The sequence below is a fragment of the Neofelis nebulosa genome, chromosome 1 (genome assembly GCF_028018385.1).
Source record: "Neofelis nebulosa isolate mNeoNeb1 chromosome 1, mNeoNeb1.pri, whole genome shotgun sequence".
NCBI lineage: Eukaryota > Metazoa > Chordata > Mammalia > Carnivora > Felidae > Neofelis > Neofelis nebulosa.
Genome location: NC_080782.1, coordinates 133,273,135 through 133,292,112, shown reverse-complemented (window position 1 = coordinate 133,292,112; position 18,978 = coordinate 133,273,135). Strand labels below are relative to the sequence as shown.

At 39.2% G+C, this 18,978-nt stretch overlaps 2 long non-coding RNA genes across 4 annotated transcripts in view; one reads left to right on the top strand and one right to left on the bottom strand.

Annotated features, from left to right (window-relative positions):
• Window positions 1-3,906, bottom strand: part of LOC131516276 (uncharacterized) — a 15,348-nt gene extending 11,442 nt beyond the window's left edge. The window contains exons 1-3 of one of the 3 annotated variants that reach the window (XR_009263964.1): window positions 3,807-3,906; window positions 3,265-3,316; window positions 1,111-1,218 (exon numbers count right to left, since the gene is read on the bottom strand). This is a non-coding gene — a long non-coding RNA (uncharacterized LOC131516276). Of the gene's footprint in view, window positions 1-1,110; window positions 1,219-1,966; window positions 2,098-3,264; window positions 3,521-3,806 lie in introns of those variants that run through there. The other 2 variants (XR_009263962.1, XR_009263963.1) reach the window with 2 other exon arrangements.
• LOC131516283 (uncharacterized) lies at window positions 2,112-18,978 on the top strand. Its single transcript, XR_009263969.1, has 2 exons — window positions 2,112-2,430; window positions 18,872-18,978. It is a non-coding gene; the product is annotated as an uncharacterized LOC131516283 (long non-coding RNA).

Sequence of the window (18,978 nt, the reverse complement as noted above, 5' to 3'; positions counted from 1 at the left end):
ACCAAGTAAACCAGAATAGTTTAATATTTCTCCTTTACAAGATGGAGACAAATTCTTTGAGATTTTTTTTTTTCAGGGACCTTCTGGGAAATCTCCAAGTTACTTTGAAGTCAAATAGACTCCATTTAGAATTTGATTTTGGGAAGTTGTTAAAACATCAAAAGTTTTAAATATCTGACTAAATAGGATCACACAAAGTTATGCAATAATAGCTATTTAACCAAGGGAATTTAACAATAGAAGATTTTAAAGGCAAATACAGAAGGTTACATAGTTTTGGACAAAACTTAGCTCTTAATATTGAGAAGAGTAGATTTTCTTAAGTAATGAGAAACCTGGTAAAGATAACGTGAGGCACAAGAAATAATTTTAAGACACAAGATCTTGGTTTTCTAGGGAGGTTATTTAAATGGTTAAAACACACGCACGCACACACGCACACACACACACACACACATACACACACACCTTCCACAATCTCTTATCAAGAGCAGATCAATAGTCCAAGAGCATTTTGTTCTTTTAAAAAAATTATTTATTTATTAGAGAGAGAGAGAGGGAGAGAGACAGAGGAGGATGAAAGGCAGAGGGAGAGAGGAGATAGAAAACCAAGCAGGCTTTGTACTGTCAGCACAGAGCCCAATGTGGGGCTGTATCCTGTGAACCATGAAATCATGACCTGAGCTGAAATCAGGAGACAGACACTTAACCAACTGGGCCACCCAGGTGCATTTTGTCCTTCTAACCCAGAAAAAAAAAAAAAAAGACAACAAATTCTAATTTTGCACCAGTGTAGTTTTGATATTAAGACACATTCTTTTAAAATTTAAATATCTTAGGGGCGCCTGGGTGGCACAGTCGGTTAAGCGTCCGACTTCAGCCAGGTCACGATCTCGCGGTCCGGTCCGTGAGTTCGAGCCCCGCGTCAGGCTCTGGGCTGATGGCTCGGAGCCTGGAGCCTGTTTCCGATTCTGTGTCTCCCTCTCTCTCTGCCCCTCCCTCGTTCATGCTCTGTCTCTCTCTGTCCCAAAAATAAAAATAAAAAACGTTGAAAAAAAAAATTAAAATTTAAATATCTTAACCAGCTTGACCACACATAACATTCCTTACCCAAGATTCCTTTTCTGCAACACTCTTATCCATTCTTGCTTTTCCTCCTTCTCACTCTGGAACGACCAGTCATTTTACTTTAAGTCACAGTTACTCTCTTTTTTACACCTTAACAACAACAAAAATAAAACATTTCCTTCATACTTTTCCTTTTCTGAATACACATTCAACTTTTTTCAAACATATTTTTCATGTACAGGTGTTTTTTTTTGGCCTTAGCTCTCCTAGTAGTTTGAATTGCATATATTGATTAGAATTCTTAGAAACATTCATTTTTAGTGAAATTATTTAACGGTAAGCAGCTTTTGAGCCTGTTGCAATAGCATTCTATACTGTGGTAAGTTTATGAACACATCCAACTATATCATCAATTTTCTTCTTTATATTAGGTAGAAGACCTTCAACTAAGATAGAAATCAAAGATTCTTATGTCCTAGATTTTGAGCTGTGTGTCTTGAGAATGTTTTAGTAAATCCTTCCGTAAACAGCTTCAGAGAATTTTTCTTTCCCTCTGGGTATATAGTTTCATTTTCACTTAGGGAAGAAGGCCTGAAAAAAAGTTCCTATCAGGCTCTAAATAGCAGCGTCCAATGTGGCCAACTTCTAACCACCGAGCGACTTAAAAAAAAATTCTTTTGAATATGTTGTCCATTTTCAGCCTGGACAAACAATAATTATTCCTGGAGGCAGTGGAAAATCCCATGGTGTCCCCACAGAGGGTGCAGAAGATACTGCCCTCTCAAGATCAAGAGCCATTCCAAAAAATAGCCAGAAGAAACAGAGACTTAGACAATTCCCCTGAGATCTAACAACAGTTAGTAGGGCCCTACCTAGCAGCAAATGGCGGGCAACTCACACTTCTGTTCAGCCATATTTTAGAGCCCCCAACCTGAAGGTTCACCTGCCTGTGCATATAAGAACCTACATGTCCCAGGCAGGCAGAAAGGCAAGCTGGGTTCTCAGCACACACCACTAGACAAATAAAAAGACACTAACTGTTTCTGGGAAAGGATCAATAACCAATTGGTACCCAGAAGCAAATCCATGAGTCACAGTTCAAAGGTCTAATTCTTACAAATATGTTTCCTGACAATTTGAATTTGGAAAGGAACGATTTTATCTTCCTTTCTCCACTATGTACCATAGAGGGAAATCTGGGAGAGCCGACTTCAGTAAGGATTCTTACTTTTTGCTGATTTCTATCAGTTTTCGCCAGATCCTATCTGCAGGCTCTGGAGTGAGTGGGGTGTCCCAGTGGATCTCATCTTGGTCACCAGAAACTGTAGAGGAAGAAAGATTATTTCTCCTCCACCCTTTATGGTGAGTCCTTGGGCAAGACTTCTTTTTCTCAAGAGTATCTCAAAAATGGATACATTTATCAGGTTAAAATTTCTCCACTGTGGCCACTGTAATTCCACTTTAGCGTTGGTAAGATTAACCTAGCTGTTCAGCATTAAAACAAAAGTTTATTTACCCAAGGCTTTATACTGGACCCACTCCAGCTCAGAACCCAGTCCAAATATGGCGGGTTTCAGACTTAGTTCAGAAAAGGAAATGCTCAAATGAAGTCTGAAAGCTCTTAACACAAAAGCCGTGGAACTAGGATCTAAGAGGGACATACCCAGGACCTTCCAAGGCAAGGAGAAAGCAGCAAGCTTAAGGGGCTCAACAGGTACCTGTGTCTGCTTGCTCTTTACTCCTGGGGGTGTCTGTGATCTCTTTTGGTTTCCTCTTCTGGTGCTAGACCTCTTCAAGATAAAGTGGGGCATGTTAAAATTTTTAAGAGTGTTTTTGGGAAAATATCAGTTTGAATCTTGCACTGCCAAACGAGAAGTGCTTAGGGGCACTCTGTGAACAGGCACCAGGGGAAATATTCCTGCAGAGAAAGCACAGAAACAAAGAAAGGAAATGATCGATTGCCTGTAGCTTAAAGTCTAGTTGGGTTTTTTTGGTTTGGTTGTCATTAACGTTTTGATTTTGCAGCCTTAAAGCATTTTCAGATTTAGATTTTGGTTTGCTTACGTAGGCCACCATGGCATGAGAGCCCCTTCTTTCTAATGGCCTCCTTGTTTAATTGAACAGCTCAAAGAAAGTATTACAAAAGAACAAACACAAGTAAACTAAAATAACAGTTCAAAAGAAGAAAGGTCATACCTGGTTGAGGATGATCAGAGGTTTCATGGAAGAAGTGATCTCTGAAATATGTCTGAAAGAACCGGTAAAATTTTAGCAGGCAGGGGATACTTGGGTGGCTCAGCGGGTTAAGTGTCCAACTCTTGAATTTGGCTCAGGTCATGAGCCCTTGGTTTGTGGGACGGAGCCCCACATTGGGCTCTGTGCTGACAGCAAGCAGTCTGCTTGGGATTCTCCCTCTCCCTCTCTGCCCCTGCCCTGCTCACTTGCACATGCATGCATGCACACACACACACTCTCTGTCTCAAAATAAATAAATATTTTTTAAAAAAATTTAGCAGGCAGAGGTAAATGGAAGGAGGCAATCGGTCCATAAAAGCAAGTCAGAGCAAACTATTTGCACTATATGCCATGGAGGTTGGCAGCTGCCGTAGGTGTTGAACAGGTGAATGTTGATTTTCTTTTGACATTTACTTGGCTTAAGAAAATAACTGAAAATGGATCTATGCTATAAAAAATTAATAACTCAAGCAAAAGTGAAATTCTGGCTTTGCTTTACTTACAGAGTGATCTCTGTCGGTTTCTTGAGTTCTCAGCCTCACAGAAACAGACAGTTCTGTCCATTTTATCTTTCCCTGCCAAAAATCAACCAGCAGAGACAATAGGTCAGAAGTTGGAAGGCTAGAATTCAGCCTCAATTAGTTACTACCGGTGTGACCTTGGGAAAGTCTCCCACTCAGCTGGAACTTCTTCATCCATTAAAAAATAATGAATCATTTCAGGCCTTCTTCACAACACTGGAATGATCACATGAGTGAACATTCTGCAGGAATTATTTGTAAGCAGTGAAGTGTTCTGCCAAAGAAAGACAGCTTTATTCTACCATTTTCCATTGCCCCCCACCTCCTCTGCAGCATAATTATGGCAAATGTGAAAGTGTATAAGGATGTGGTGGCATACCATTGTATTTTATGACTCAGCATTTTCACGTGTTACCATGTGCAATGACTGTTGGTAAGGATACATGTCCCTAGCCTATCAGGAATCCAAAGTGACACTATGCTTTTGTACTCCTCGGCTATTGCAGGTGGGGATCATTTTCTATTTGCTGGAAGAGCTTTTAACTAGGTTAAACAATTTGAAGCCAGATAGGATATTGAGAATTATGCAGCCACTCTATGCCCGAAAAGAAATGTAGCCTAAATACTGTGATATAAGCAAGACTTTGGGTATGCAGCTAACTATGATGGAAAAAGTCATTTTGTGCCCCAAGCAAAAAGAGAATTATGAAAGTAATGTGCCATCAGAAAAAATGGGATGGTTTCCACAGAAGAAAAAACTGAACCACAAATATAGTGTAAGCCCATAGTTGGTCTAAGCAGTGAGACATCTGTCTTGATAGTGAGAATTTGGAGATGATACAGAATTTAACAGGTTAAAATGTTACGTTACAAAAGAACTGTTTGGGAGAACTGAGTTAACTCAGGACATACTAAACCTCTGTCCTCCTATTTCTGATGGCCTTTCTGAGGGTTTCCACATCCTAAATAGACCAGCTGAAATGAGATTAACTGAGGATAGTATATAGTTCTGGCCCTAAGAAAAACTGAGAAATTTACTAAGCCTTTTTTTTTTTAATAGTTCCTTCTCTCCTTCTAAAACCTACCATGAAATTCTTTTCATTGCCCTTGATGCTTTTTAGACATCTACTTCCTTTCTTTTCTCTTGTCTACCACCCCCCCCCCTCGACTTGTATATCTATTTTATATTATGTATGGTCACTTACGCCATCCTACATATTCCATTTCCATTTTTTTAATGTTTGTTTATTTTTGAGAGAGAGAGATTGAGAGAGAGAGAGAGAGTGAGAGGGGTAGGGACCGAGAGAGAAGGAGACACAGAATCCAAAGCAGGCTCCAAGTTCTGAGCTGTCAGCACAGAACCCGACGCAGGGCTCGAACTCATGAACCATGAGATCATGACCTGAGTTGAAGTCGGACGCTTAACTGACTGAGCCAGCCAGGTGCACCTCCATTTCCGTTTTAAATCCTGTCTAGGCTTCAGAGTTTACCTACACTGGGTTGCAATCCCTCTGGAATATTCCTTCTACTCATATGGTGATGATTGATAACAAATTTGTTGACGTGCCCTTCAGCTCAAGAAATATATTTCTATTTTAAGCTGGCCTTCTGAAAACATACATTAATACAGTGGCACTTCAAGAGTAAGAATTTGACTGTAGAAAACCAACAAAAGGGGATTTTGCACTAAGCCTTACAGAGGGTGTTTAGTTTTTAGTTTAGCGATTTAAAGCTAAAGTGGATGATATCTGATAAAACACACTTTAAATAAAAAACAACATACATATAGGTTAAAAGTAAAAGAATTGACAAAGCTGTGCCATGTGAACAGTAACCACACAGATAGCTAGAATAGGCATATAATATCAGACAAAATAGAGGTCAGAGAAAGGAATATCACTGAGGACAAACAGGGACATTTTGTAATGACAGAGGAGTCAATTTTCAAAAAAAAAATCACAATCAAATAAGTATGCACCTAATAATAAATCTTCAAAGTACATGGAGCAAAAATGATAGAATTTAAAGGAGAAATAGACATCTCCACATTTGTAGCTGAGTTCATTACTCCTCCGTCAGAAACTGACAGAACGAGATAGTAAAATGGCTGCCCTGAGCCCCTCCTTCCCCTGATCCTCCTTTAGTCACCCTGATTCTTGAGCCAGGTGTGTGTCAGATTCTGTGATGATGGACAGTAGCAATAGCCTCTCTTGTTCTACATCCATACTCTCCAGTTCGCAGGTGTGTTTCAGTCTATCCTTTTAGGTTCCAGCTCTTATTTGGGGTCACAGCTTGTCTTTGCTCTCTTCCCTACATTACATCATCTTTCCTTCCTGAGTGCCTGTCCTGCAGACTGGCTCCAGCATTAAATGCAAAGACAGTAGCCTTACAGACACTGACTCACAAACTCCCATGGTTGTCTAAAGGTCACATCTGTGTAGCAAATCTTTTACCCAATCTAGATCTGTATTTATGTACCTCTATCTCTATATAGCTGCATCTGTATCTATGGCCATAGTTACATCTACTTCATACATATAAGCTGCAAATCCTAATTGATTATGGTATAGAAGGCTGATTGGTATGGAATTTGGTGCCGAGAGTGATTCCAGAGGAATAGAGTCTTTAGGATTAGTTCTCTGAAATGGTTTTGAGTTTTCTGGACTGGATCCTCTGGTCAGATTAGACTTACAGGCCTTAATGACCTCATTTCCAGGGGAAAAAGTATCTTGGCCATGCATGGCACACAATTTCACAATGATTACTTAAATTATCACCTACAGATAACTGTAAACATGTGCCTATAGAAGCCAATTGCTCTGGGAGGCCTAGTAATTGCTGCCATAGAACATTCTAGTGAAAATAAGGAGTATAATGGGGTTGGTTGGCTGTTAGGCTGCAGAAATGAAGGAAGGGAAAATAATGAGCTCAGGGCTTTAAATTCCAAGTTTAAGGTCTGCCTAAGGGACTGAAAGCTTCAATAATTGTCCTAAAGGAAACTCTTAACTGTTATAGCCATAAGGAAGATATTTCTCAAAATCAAACCCAGTGCCTTATCCTGGGGATGCCTGAATTACAAATGCAGATTGAGTTCTGAATTCTAGAGGATCTCTATTGTTAAAGTTGGATCATTGATATAGTTGGAGTAGCACCTGAATAATTGAAAAGGGATCATGTAGGCATATTCCAGTGAAGCTTGGTACTTGGAACCTCAAAATTCTGCCAAGCCTTCTTTGTCTATAGAAGAAGACTTTGAACCTCTGCCTAATGAGGTTAGTCTTCTCTTGGCTGAAGAACCTGTACCTGCTTCTCTGGAGGTAGTTATCTGGCAAGGTACAACTGATATTCCTCAGGAACTACTCTCACTATCTCTATTTGCTTACAGACCTATAACTAAACTCAGGAATCAGTAGGCCTCAAAGGATGAAACACAAAGTATGATCCATGAGGAGATCTGATATACACAGTATAACGACTTTTCCAGAATGCTGGGAAATATATGTAGGAATAGATTTTTAAAGTATAGGATCGAGATGGAAACAATATAAATTTACATCAGCATAGGGATGCCAGGGTGGCTCAGTCATTTAAGTGTCTGACTTCAGCTCAGGTCATGATCTCGTGGTTTGTGGGTTCAAGCCCCATGTCAGACTCTATGCTGACAGCTCAGAGCCTGGAGCATGCTTTGGAGTCTGTGTCTCCCCTTCTCTCTGCCCCTCCCTTGCACGCTCTCTCTCTCTCTCTCTCTCTCAAAAATAAAATGAACATTATATTTTTTAAAATTATATCAGGATAAATGTAATGATAGGGCTTACTCATCAGAGATTCCGTATTCAAAGCTAAAGGGCTAGAAATGACTTTAACAGTTTTCTTGGTTAGCTGTCCAAAATGTGGACTCAAAGGTGGCCTATGCTAAATTAAGTTGAAGTGCCAGGTTTTGGGTATACTATAGAGTCAGTTATCCAAACATTAGGGTAATTGAACTATTTCACATATATTTAGTGATTGCTTAATGTATGTATTCTCTGCGCAGTATCTAACGTTTATAGCTATTAGTTTGAGCTTATTTTTTAATGTTTACTTATTTTGAGAGGGGGGGGGAGGGACAGAGAGAGAAGAGAAAGAGAATCCCAAGGAGGCTCTGCACATTAGTGCAGAGCTCAACGCGAGGCTCAAACCCGTGAAAATTGAGATCATGACCTGAGCTAAAACCAAGAGTTGAAAATTGAGATCATGACCTGAGTTAAAACCAAGAGTTGGATGCTTTAACCTGGATTGAGTCACCCAGGCACCCCTAGTTTGAGCTTATTAATTACATTATTTAACTTTGATATTTGTGATGGTTTGTTTCCTGTACCTATCTGCTTTCAAGAAGCATGTACTAGAACTCTCTAACCACAATGGCTTGTCTCTTTCTCCTGATTCTATCAGCTTATTTTTTTTATGAAAATAATTCTCTAATGATAAAAAAGTTATATGCTTCTTTCTTTAAGTTTGTAACTTGGCCCTTTCCTTTGGGCTCTCCCTAAATAAAACTCTCTTTGCAAAGGAACATTAATAAATAATGGTGATTTTATTAAACCTAACACAGGTCACATGGAAAGGGATTGTATTTCTCTGTATAATATTCATTTCAAAATTTTTCATTATATATTCCTCTCCCAAGTTTCCCTTCTTGACCTTCCATACATCAGGTGTCCTCTTTCCCTTCTCTCTGCTCTGCCTCCATCCTGTGTTACCACAGCCCTCTCCACTCAATACCACTAAAACCACCACTATTCTCTCTTGATTTATCATATATAGTAATTTAGCTCTATCCCAGATTCTTACTGCAAACCATATGACTTAACCCACTACTTCATATAAATTCTGTCTATCTAAAGCCATTTTGATGAGGGGAGACATATTGATTATGCTCAGAAAGTGAAAGATTCCCCAGCACCTAGGCCCCATCTCCCTCAGGAGGCATTTTGGCTTACACATTTAAAAAAAATTTAACATTTTTATTTATTTTTGTGAGACAAAGAGAAACAGAGCACAAGCAGAGGAGGGGCAGAGAGAGAGGGAGACACAGAAACCGAAGCAGGCTCCAGGGTCAGAACAGAGCCCAACGTGGGGCTCGAACCCACAAACCATGAGGTCATGACCTGAGCCGAAGTCAGACTCTTAACCAACTGAACCACCCAGGCCTGGGCTTACATATTTAATACTGTAATGCTTTTCAGTTCAAAATAAGACATTTTTTTACATGCAGAGAAGAGAGAGACAAAATTGTATTTTTTTTTTTCTGGTTATCTAAAGAGTATGAGTAACAACCTGAATGAGTGGACTGGATCTGTGTTTTTATTTTAGGTTTTCATCAATTTCCATGATGTTTAAGCATCTCTTGTAGGCAGCCACTGTGACAACTACTGGGTTGACCCATCATTTAATCCAGTTCTGATCCAAGATCATGACAAGAGAAAGTAATGAAATTTCTTGAAAAATCAATGAATTTTAATGGCCTTTTACCTCATTGAATGATTACGTTGACAATGCTTCCTGTCCACACGTAGCTATATACAGAGAACTATCCCATTTTAACATAAATCATATAATGTTTTAGATGATAGGATATTAGTCTAAGGTCAAAATTAATAGTTACAATTGTCTAAGGCCAACTAGCTCATGAGGGCAAAAACATGTAACTTTAATATTACATCATTCATCGTTACCTCCATTTCAAGTTTACACATCTTTTCTGATGTCACAAAATAAAAACTTAGCTGATCCTAGGTTACGCCGGTCTTAAGCAGCACTAGCATTCTGTGAGTACATATTTTCAGACTACAAACACATTTCAAGTACAGAGTTGACAAGTTGCATTTCTAATCGTCCCCACACAGCCTGAAGAGGCTGACATTATATAATTCATATTAAAGTGCTTTGAAAAGTTAAATGTACCATATAAGTAGACCTTGGTGTGCAGCAATATGATGTCCAACAATTTTCTTTTATAGCCTTCGGCCAATTATATCTGTGTTATCAATTGACTGTACTCATTGCCAGCAGAGAGCACAGAAATGAACCTCAATCTACTACTCTCCTTAATGTACTCTGGGTACTAGACCCACATTCATCTGACCTCTCACGTGTTCCCATAATCCTCTACTTTTCCTCCTCTGTGGGGCCAGGCAAGTGAAGCAGGGAATACAAGAGAGGTTTGGGGCCAATGATGACTGTCCCTGCCCCTGTGTAAAGATAATGGTTGTTATCCATTGTTGTGGTTTTCATGGTTTAAACACTCTTTTAAGGCATTTCAAATGAGGTGATTCCAAAAGATATTTTTGCTAGTAGTAAAATTATGTATATGTATGTATGTCTTCCCAAACATGTGCTTTGTAGAGTTCTACATTGCCATTGCTCATATTCATGATTTAATAGGAGAGAGCTTGGTCTTGGGAGCTGAACAGGGTAGAAATAAATCCACGCTTGACTCGTATTGTCTTCATAGCCTTGGACAAGTTGCTTAGCTTCAATTGTTTCTCTTTTTAAGATGTTAATTAGAAAAAAAAAAAACTTACCCAACAGAGAGGATGTGAGGATTAGAGATTAGTGTTAATACATGTCCCAGGCTTGGAGTGCTTAGCACACAGTGGATCCTAGGTCCTTGGTCACTGATACATATTGCTGGGGCTGCCCCTGGGTGTGGAGAGCCCTGGCCACATATTTGTATGGGGCTTTTCAATAGAAACAATTTGATTTAAAGACATTATTGTAACATATATTGAAACAGGTAGGGTTTATTGGCTTATTGATGAATATTTAATGAGAAGAAAAAAGGTACTTACATATTTATTTTTTTAAGTTTATTTATTTTGAAAGAGAGAGCACGGGGGAGGGGCAGAGAGAGAGAGAATCCCAAACAGGCTTCTCACCGTCAGCACTGAGCTCGACATGGGGCTCGAAGTCACAAATGGTGACATCATGACCTGAGCTAAAATTAATATTTGGACGCTTCATCAACTGAGCCACCCAGGTGCCCCACTTACATATGAGTTTATTGTCCAGCCAGTGCACATAAATATCCTTTGTGGTGTTCAGATACCATTTTTTCTGTTTGGGTAGAAGAACCACTTGTTGTGACCTTTACTGTCACATGCACCATCTTAATTTCATATCTCCCACTGTGAGAATAAAGGTGGCAACAGTGTTATTATAGACAATGCTGTGCTCTTCAGAACTTGTGTTTGTATTTTGTATTGAAGCATAGACTTCCTTGCCTCTGTAATTCCCTAATACCATTCATTTACTGCTGGTTCCATCATTACTCATGACAGTGTATCATCCTTAATAGGGCCCATGATCACTTTCAATGATCCTCTCAAAGGCTGTTACTGACCTTCACTGATAATGACCACAAATGCATATGCACCCAGATTATGCAGGGAAATGAGACCAATAATTTATTTCCTGGTCATGTTAAGTTCATCATTTCAAATTTTATTGCATACAATGTAGAAGAATATATCTTCTGTGTCACTCAAGGTCACACACGATCACAGCTTTCCTAAAATGTAATCTTTTACATCATTGGCCACACTGCTCCCTTCCACATGTTGCCACCAGTGAGAAGGATAAGGGAGGTATTCATGGACAGAGTGAACAGAATATCAGTCACCACCACGGTTTAGGAATTCTTAGTTGCTTAGATCTGAAGCATGAGAAGACTTTCATCAGAAGGACCAATGGTGTTTTAACAGCAGTCCTGAAAGCCCTCAAGGCCTCTGAAGAGATAGGGGTAGCCCTGCAAGAAGGACTACTCACTCAGGGTGGTGAGCTTGCAAGCAGAGTTGGTACAAACATCCTGGGTGCCAGTGGAGCCCGCTCTACACAGGGTAAAGAATGACCACAATATCCTCTGTATATTAAAGAAGTACCTGTATGATGGTTGGAATGCACATGGGTAGGTGCCAATCAATAGGCTCATACACATGGACCATGATTTGGCAGTGGGCCTTCAGTATCCCAAAGCCATGCACTTATCCCACACCCATTGTGAATGAGTGTCAGCCATAGTCAGCATGTCAGCATCGTTCTGGAGGTGTGAATTTGCACCATTTCACAAAACACTTACCATATTGGCAATAGGAGTGATATGCTCACCAAGCTGCCCAGTTGGTACTGGGACCTGGCCACTGGCTCACAGGATGATGCAATAGACAGAATCCTCAAGCTTTTTGGCACATCCAATCAACCTCACATGATTGGGAGGACTATAGGGTCAGAGGGCTCCCCAAAGGAAAAAATGGGGACTTGGATCCACTAGGTCCTCAGCTGGGCATAGAGCTTCAGCCTAGATGACATTGCTGGCACAGTCTGGTTTCAGGTACCAGAAGGGGACTCATAAATTAAAAAAAAAAAATTTTTTTTAATCTTTATTTTTGAGAGAGAGATAGCATGTGAGCAGGGGAAGAGCAGAGAGAGAGGGAGATACAGAATCCGAAGCAGGCTCCAGGCTTCGAGCTGTCATCACACAGCCTGAAGTGGGGCTCGAACTCACGAACTGTGAGATCATGACCTGAGCCAAAGTCAGACGCTTAATCGACTGAGCCACCCAGTGCCCTGGGAGTTATAAATTTTTGAGAAAGAAACTCTAAAGCATGGTACCCTCTAAGGAGTAGCCAGAGCAAGGGTCTTGCTTGCTTAAGTCTAAGGTGGTATTGCCAGTGGCCATAACCAATCTTTAACAAAGCTAATTGAGGCAGCCAGCGTTTGAGTTGTCTTATGAGCCGGCTATGAGCCAAATGTTGGATGGAAACAACCTGACTGCCTGTATTTGTTCAAAATTCTGACCAAAACCTTGCACTTGAACAAGGTTCAACAAAATAAGGTCCAAAACTCAGGATTTTCTCGTAAGTCTTCAGCAATTCTGTTCATGGTTACCTCAGGCTGCTTACAGCATGAAGCTGGAATGTAAATAAGGGGTGGCCTCAGCAAACAGGAAGACATTTAAAGGTGACAAACTTATCTAGGACTTTATCTCTTTGTTTATGTTTACTGTAGGAAAAACCACAGTGAGGAAAAGAAGTCACCAGACAGACATACCAGTGAGCTAGTAACATCAACAAAACACAACAGTCCCATCAATTGACCTTAACCTGTTTCTTAAACCTTTATGAAATATCAGAGAACCTCTTTCAGATTCCATTTCCTCAATGTCTACGATGCTTCTAAAGCTTGTCATCCATGGCAGTAGAAATAATATAGAAATTATGTGATGCGACATTTTGTGTGAAATATCATAGTACAGTAATTGATTAAGGTTATAAGGTATCCAGAATGTAGTTTAAACCAATATCAAAATGTGCTACATAGACTGCTTAGGTTAGAACCAAATAGAAAGGTCTTTTAAAAAAAAATGGCTTTTTGGGCTCTAGAATCATGGACTCTGGGAATGGGTTTTAGAAATCTGCATTTTTAACAAATCCATTAGGCAATACTAGCAAAAAAAAAATGTGAAAACCCTTAGATTAAGATCTCAGAAATGATTAAATTTAGCCTCATCTTCTGGAGGTAAGGCATTAATTCTGGTTTTTTCAGCTGGATGCTTCACATGCAATGCAGAAAATATCAGTGTCTGATTGCCCCGGGATGACCATCTCTTACCATTAGCCCACTGGACACTGAAGCCATCCAGCCCCTCCCTAGCTTTGAATAAGAAGGAGTATTTTCATAGATAGAAAAACCCCCGTCATTGTTGTCTAGATTAGAAGATCAGGTTAGCTTTGGAGGGTCTCAGCCATCTGAAGTTGAGGAATAATGAAAAGCACATGTAGCAAAGCATCTTATAGACAGAAAATAGTACTTTTTAATAATTACAAAAACAGTAATCTGGGCATTTCTAGATTTATGATTTCTTTAAATTATTTTTTGCTTCAGTTGTTCCTGAGTGCATTTAAATGCTGTTATCATTACAATATTTCTTCTCTCTCCCTCTTGTGTTGGATATGTGTTGGTAGAAATTGTTGGTTGCTCAAAACAATTATCTAAGCATTTCTAAAATCTTTAATCTCCATTTAATATACATTCTAAAGGGTGGATTGCTTTTTTTTTTTTTTGTAATGCAGTGTCTCCTAATGAATATGTTAAACATAACTTAATGTTCAGTTCTGTGGTTTTCCAATGTGAAATTATCTTATGAGGACAGTCTCCCGAGATGGGAAGTTAACCACTGCCTTATTATAAATTCTTTGAGATAGAGAAGTTTACCATTATTATCTCCAGCTCTGGGCTCAGTCATCTACTGGGAAGAAAATAAGAATATGAAAAAAAAAATTCTGTTGGGAACAGAAAAAGGCAAGTTCTTTAAGTGACTAAATTGACAATGTAGAATCTCAGGCCATTTTGGAATACTCAGGTGCATGAAGGCTAGAATTACTGTATCAGTTTACTTATGTTGAAATTTTTATCATCAGTACACTGTTAACCATAAGAAATCCCATGTTTAAAAAATTAAAGAAATAGAGAAAGACAAATATCATATGATTTCACTCAGATGTGGAATTTAAGAAACAAATCATATGAACATATGGGAAGGGGGAAAAAGAGAGAGAGAAAGAGAGAGAGGGAAACAAACCAGAAGAGACTTCTAAAGATAAAGAACAAACTGAAGGTTTATTGAATGGAGGTAGGTGGGGGATGGGCTAGATGAGTGATGGGTAGTAAAGAGGGCAATTGTTATGATGAGCACTGGGTGTTATATGTAAGTGATGATGTTATATGTAAATTCTACTCCTGTAGAATTTAAATAAAATTTTGAAAAAAAAATTCCCGGGGCACCTAGGTGGCTCAGACAGTTGAGCATCTGACTCTTGGTTTCGGCTCAGGTCATGTGGAGCATTCTTGAGGTTCTCTCTCTCTCCCTCTCTTTCTCTGCCCCTCCCCCATGCACACACACACACACACACTCACACACACACACACACACACACACACACACACTCTCATTCTCAAAATAAAAAAAATTAAATCCCACCACAAAAAAAAATATAGATAGATAAATGAAATAGGTGAGGAATTTTATCTTCATTCAGTCTTTAGTGTTCACCTACTTCTGGGCCAACACATCTCTGTCCTTTTTTCTTTTCCCTGAGTAGGATGTTGTTTTCCAGTATCTGCCTGTCCCTGCATCACCATGGAAAAGCATCGCATAGCCACAAGTCTTTCTCACTGGTTACAGCCTTAGCAACTGGTGTAATTTACCCAGAATTTACTTTATATGGAATTTGATGATAGGCTTTTACTTTTTAATTTAGGAACACAGGATGAACATGATAAAGTGGATAACTAAAAGATTTTCTTTTAGGTGAATGAAATATATTCTGTGTTCATTAGCCACAGTATGCCTGGTACTTAGCTTGGAGTTCAGGTGAGCCCAAAGAGAATGCTGGCCATTGTCCTTTTAGAATTACAGCCTAGATTGAAAAACCAAAGTAAAACACACACACACACACACACACACACACACACACACACACGTGCACTAACAATCCATGACTCTAATAATGTGCTGAGTATTATGAAGATTCAGAGAGATGAAAGAGAGAACTCATTTTACATTCAGAAAAAGACAACAGAAAAAAAAGGGTAATGTTTTCATTTTCTATTGTTTAGTTTATCAGCCTGAGAGTAAACATGCTTCTTTTCCCATCACTTCAGTATTTTTCATGTAATTTCCCACTCTTTTCCAATGAAATAAGACCCATAGACTGCCTTAAAATCTGCATTTTAATAAGCTTCATAAATTGAATGTTCTGATAAGAATAAAATATAAAACAGTGAGATATATTTTCCTCAACATTCTTTTGATAAATAAAGTTATTTATTTTTTTAAAGTTTATTTTTTGAGAGAGAGATGGAGAGCCCACAAGTGGGGAGGGGCAGAGAGAGAAAGACACAGAATCTGAAACAAGCTCCAGGCTCTGAGCTGTCAGCACCGAGTCTGACTCAGAGCTCAAACTCATGAACTGTGAGATCATAACCTGAGCCGAAGTTAGTCGCTTAACTGACTGAGCCACCCAGGAGCCCTGGCAAGTAAAGCTTTTTAAAATATTGTGATAAATATGCCTTTCAGGCAAAACCATTTCCTTTTCTGACGTATTTCTTTTATTAGTTAATATATATTATGTCCAGGCTAAGGCTTTCAAAATATTTTTGGTAATATAAATGTTTAATGAATCAGATAATACTTTATTAGGCACAATACACAAGACTTTAATAAGAAAACATTTTGTTCTAATTATCTTTACCATCTCTTGGCAGGAAGACAATAATTCTGAGCTCTTCATATTGCCAAATTTTCTTTTTTTAATGGGATATTATTGGTACCTGGCAAAAGATAGAACTAAAAGAAAAACAAGTACCAGATAGGGGACAGAAATTAATGAGTTAGAGGATAGAAAAACTAGAAAACTTAATAAATGAAAATACTTTGTTTTGGAAAAGATCAGCAAAATAGCTCAAACTAACAAAAAAATATAGCTAACTTGATCAAGGGAAAAAAGGCAAAAGCACAGACACACAAAATAGTGATAAGATAAGCAATAATATTTGAAATAGAAGGGGTTTTTTTAATACTAAGATTCTATTTTGTAGAATTATGTGAATAAATTTGAAAACAGGCTGAATGGTTAATTCCCTAAAGAAATACATGTGGCACCAGGCCCAGATGGTTTCACAGGTGAGTTCTACCAAATCTTCACTGTTTCATATAAGGAAGGCTCATTGTGCAGGTCCTTCCTGTCCTTTATAAGTGTCATTGATATAAAATTCATTATTTAAGACATGTATTTCTTAGAAGAATGCAGAAAACGTCACACATTCCATTTGCTACAACATAGTAAATTAATTTTTCTGAAATGCTGTATTTTACTCACTTACATTTGCTATTTGCTACTATTATATCCTTTCTTTTTCCTGGAGGGAAGTGAGGTGGGGAGAGAGAGAGAGAGAAGTCTTTAATTTTATGTGTGAAGTGATTTTGGATTTAAATAGGGAAATCTGACCAAAGGTTTCACCATCAGAAACACCAAGACATCTAGGGTCGCTGTTATTTCCTATTCTCCGAGGCATACAGGCATGATGTTATCAATATGTAAACCACACTGTGAAGGCCTGTGGTATACTGCCGTGACAAATCTCAGTCCAAAGTAGAAAGTAGCATTTGTTATAAGAGTAAATGAATCTGAGTCTAGATGGTAAGGGTGTAGTGCTGTGCTGCTAGGTTAAAGCAAAATTGTTATGCTATTTATAACAATAGAGAAATATATTCAGCTGACATAGTTTCCTACCATGTGCCGGGAGTTGCATTAATTTGCCTCAGTAAGAAAACCACATCTGAAACACAAACAGCAATTCACGTCATCATCTGATTAGGTTTATAATAACCCTTTGCCATTCCCCAAGACTTTTCAGTATTTCTAACTCCCCATCTGTGGAATTTAATGAGGATGTGATCAGACTGTAGATACCAATGTTGCATTTCCCCCAGTGAAATTATTTCAGTTTGAATTTGCTAGTTTGGGAGAACAAAAGAGACCAAAGGACTTATTTTATGGCTAAAGAATTCTTGCAGTTGCTTGAGATATGTATTCCAACTATACAATAAGGGACTTGGGAAATAACCACAAATAATACTGAAGATCCCCTTCATGTACCATGAAACAAACTTAGCTTAGGCACATTTTCATGCCAGGTAATGCCCGTTGGTCTATCTGGCTGAACTGGACCCTAGACCTCCAGAAAGTAATGTCATCTCTCAGCTACCAGTCCTTCCTTACTCAAGTTTCTTTAGGAAAAAGTAGATGGAGGTACACACCTGTGCGTTACCACAGTGTCTCTCTGTCATGAGTTTAGCCAATCTCCCCCATGGTATTGCTGCCTTGGCATCCCTTTTGTTTGGCCAAGCAACCTGAAGTGATCTTAAACTGACACAAGCACACCACCACCACCCCTATGTGCTTGCAGGCACATGCTCTAGATAATAGCCCGCAGAATCACCAGCAAGTGCAAGTTCCTGATCTGATGTTTCCAATAGCTCTTGTGATGAACAGCCTCCCCTGCCTCCCAGGGCCTGCCCATGGTATGCCCCTTAGGTAAGACCTGACCATGGAGATTCCCAAAACCCTCCTCTTTCAGTTTGAATTGACCAATCTGGACTGAACCTGGGAATTCCAAAGTACTCCACCCATATACCTTAATAAAGGCATGTGCCCAGGTCCGGGCTCTCTGTCTGCACTCTGCCTTGACTTCCCCATGTGATGGCCCCAAGGTATGCTGGGGTACTTCCCCCAGTACCTATGAGTAATCATCATTGGTATTTCATTGTCTCTTGAGGTTTGTTGCTGAACCACCACAACCTACCATCTGTATCCTGTGCTCCACTTAAGTGTTAATTTGATGAATTCTTAACACCTCCTTAATGGTACATGACTACTTCTTTATCCAAAGCCTTCTGACTCTTAATATAACTCAGGCACAAGACCTAGGTAGTGGTTGGGACTTCCTACTGTAAAGACTCAAATCAGGCCTCTGTTTACCAGACCTAGAATTTGGGGTTTTTACAATTTAAGTAAAGCCTAAATTACTTTCTGAATATTTTATTTTGGTGGGCCTCTATAATTATGTAACCCTTCTAGAGAATTCTGAGTGTCAATCATTCCCTGAGACACCATCTCTTCCCATTCTTCTCCATTTGCCACTATATAGGCACTGCCCTCCAGGGTCTTCCCATTTTTGCTAAAATCATAGAGTCCAATTTTGTCCATTTCTTTTTTTTCAAGTTTATTTTTGTATTTTGAGAGAGAGAGAGAGAGAGCATGTGAGCATGAGTGGGGGAGGGGCAGAGAAGGCGGAGAGAGAATCGCAAGCAGGCTCCATGCTGGAAGTAGATGCAGATCTTGATTTCAAGAGCAGTGAGATCATGACCTGAGCCAAAATCAAGAGTCTGATGCTTAACCTACTGAGTCACCCATTTTGTCCATTTCAATTGCCATCTTTTCCACTAGAATTCCTGACCTGGAATGAACATCCATCAAAATTGTTTTTAAAGATTCTTATCCCTCTCTCATCAATCTGTTCTTCGTCTCAAGTGTGAAAGCCCTGGAATGAGGTA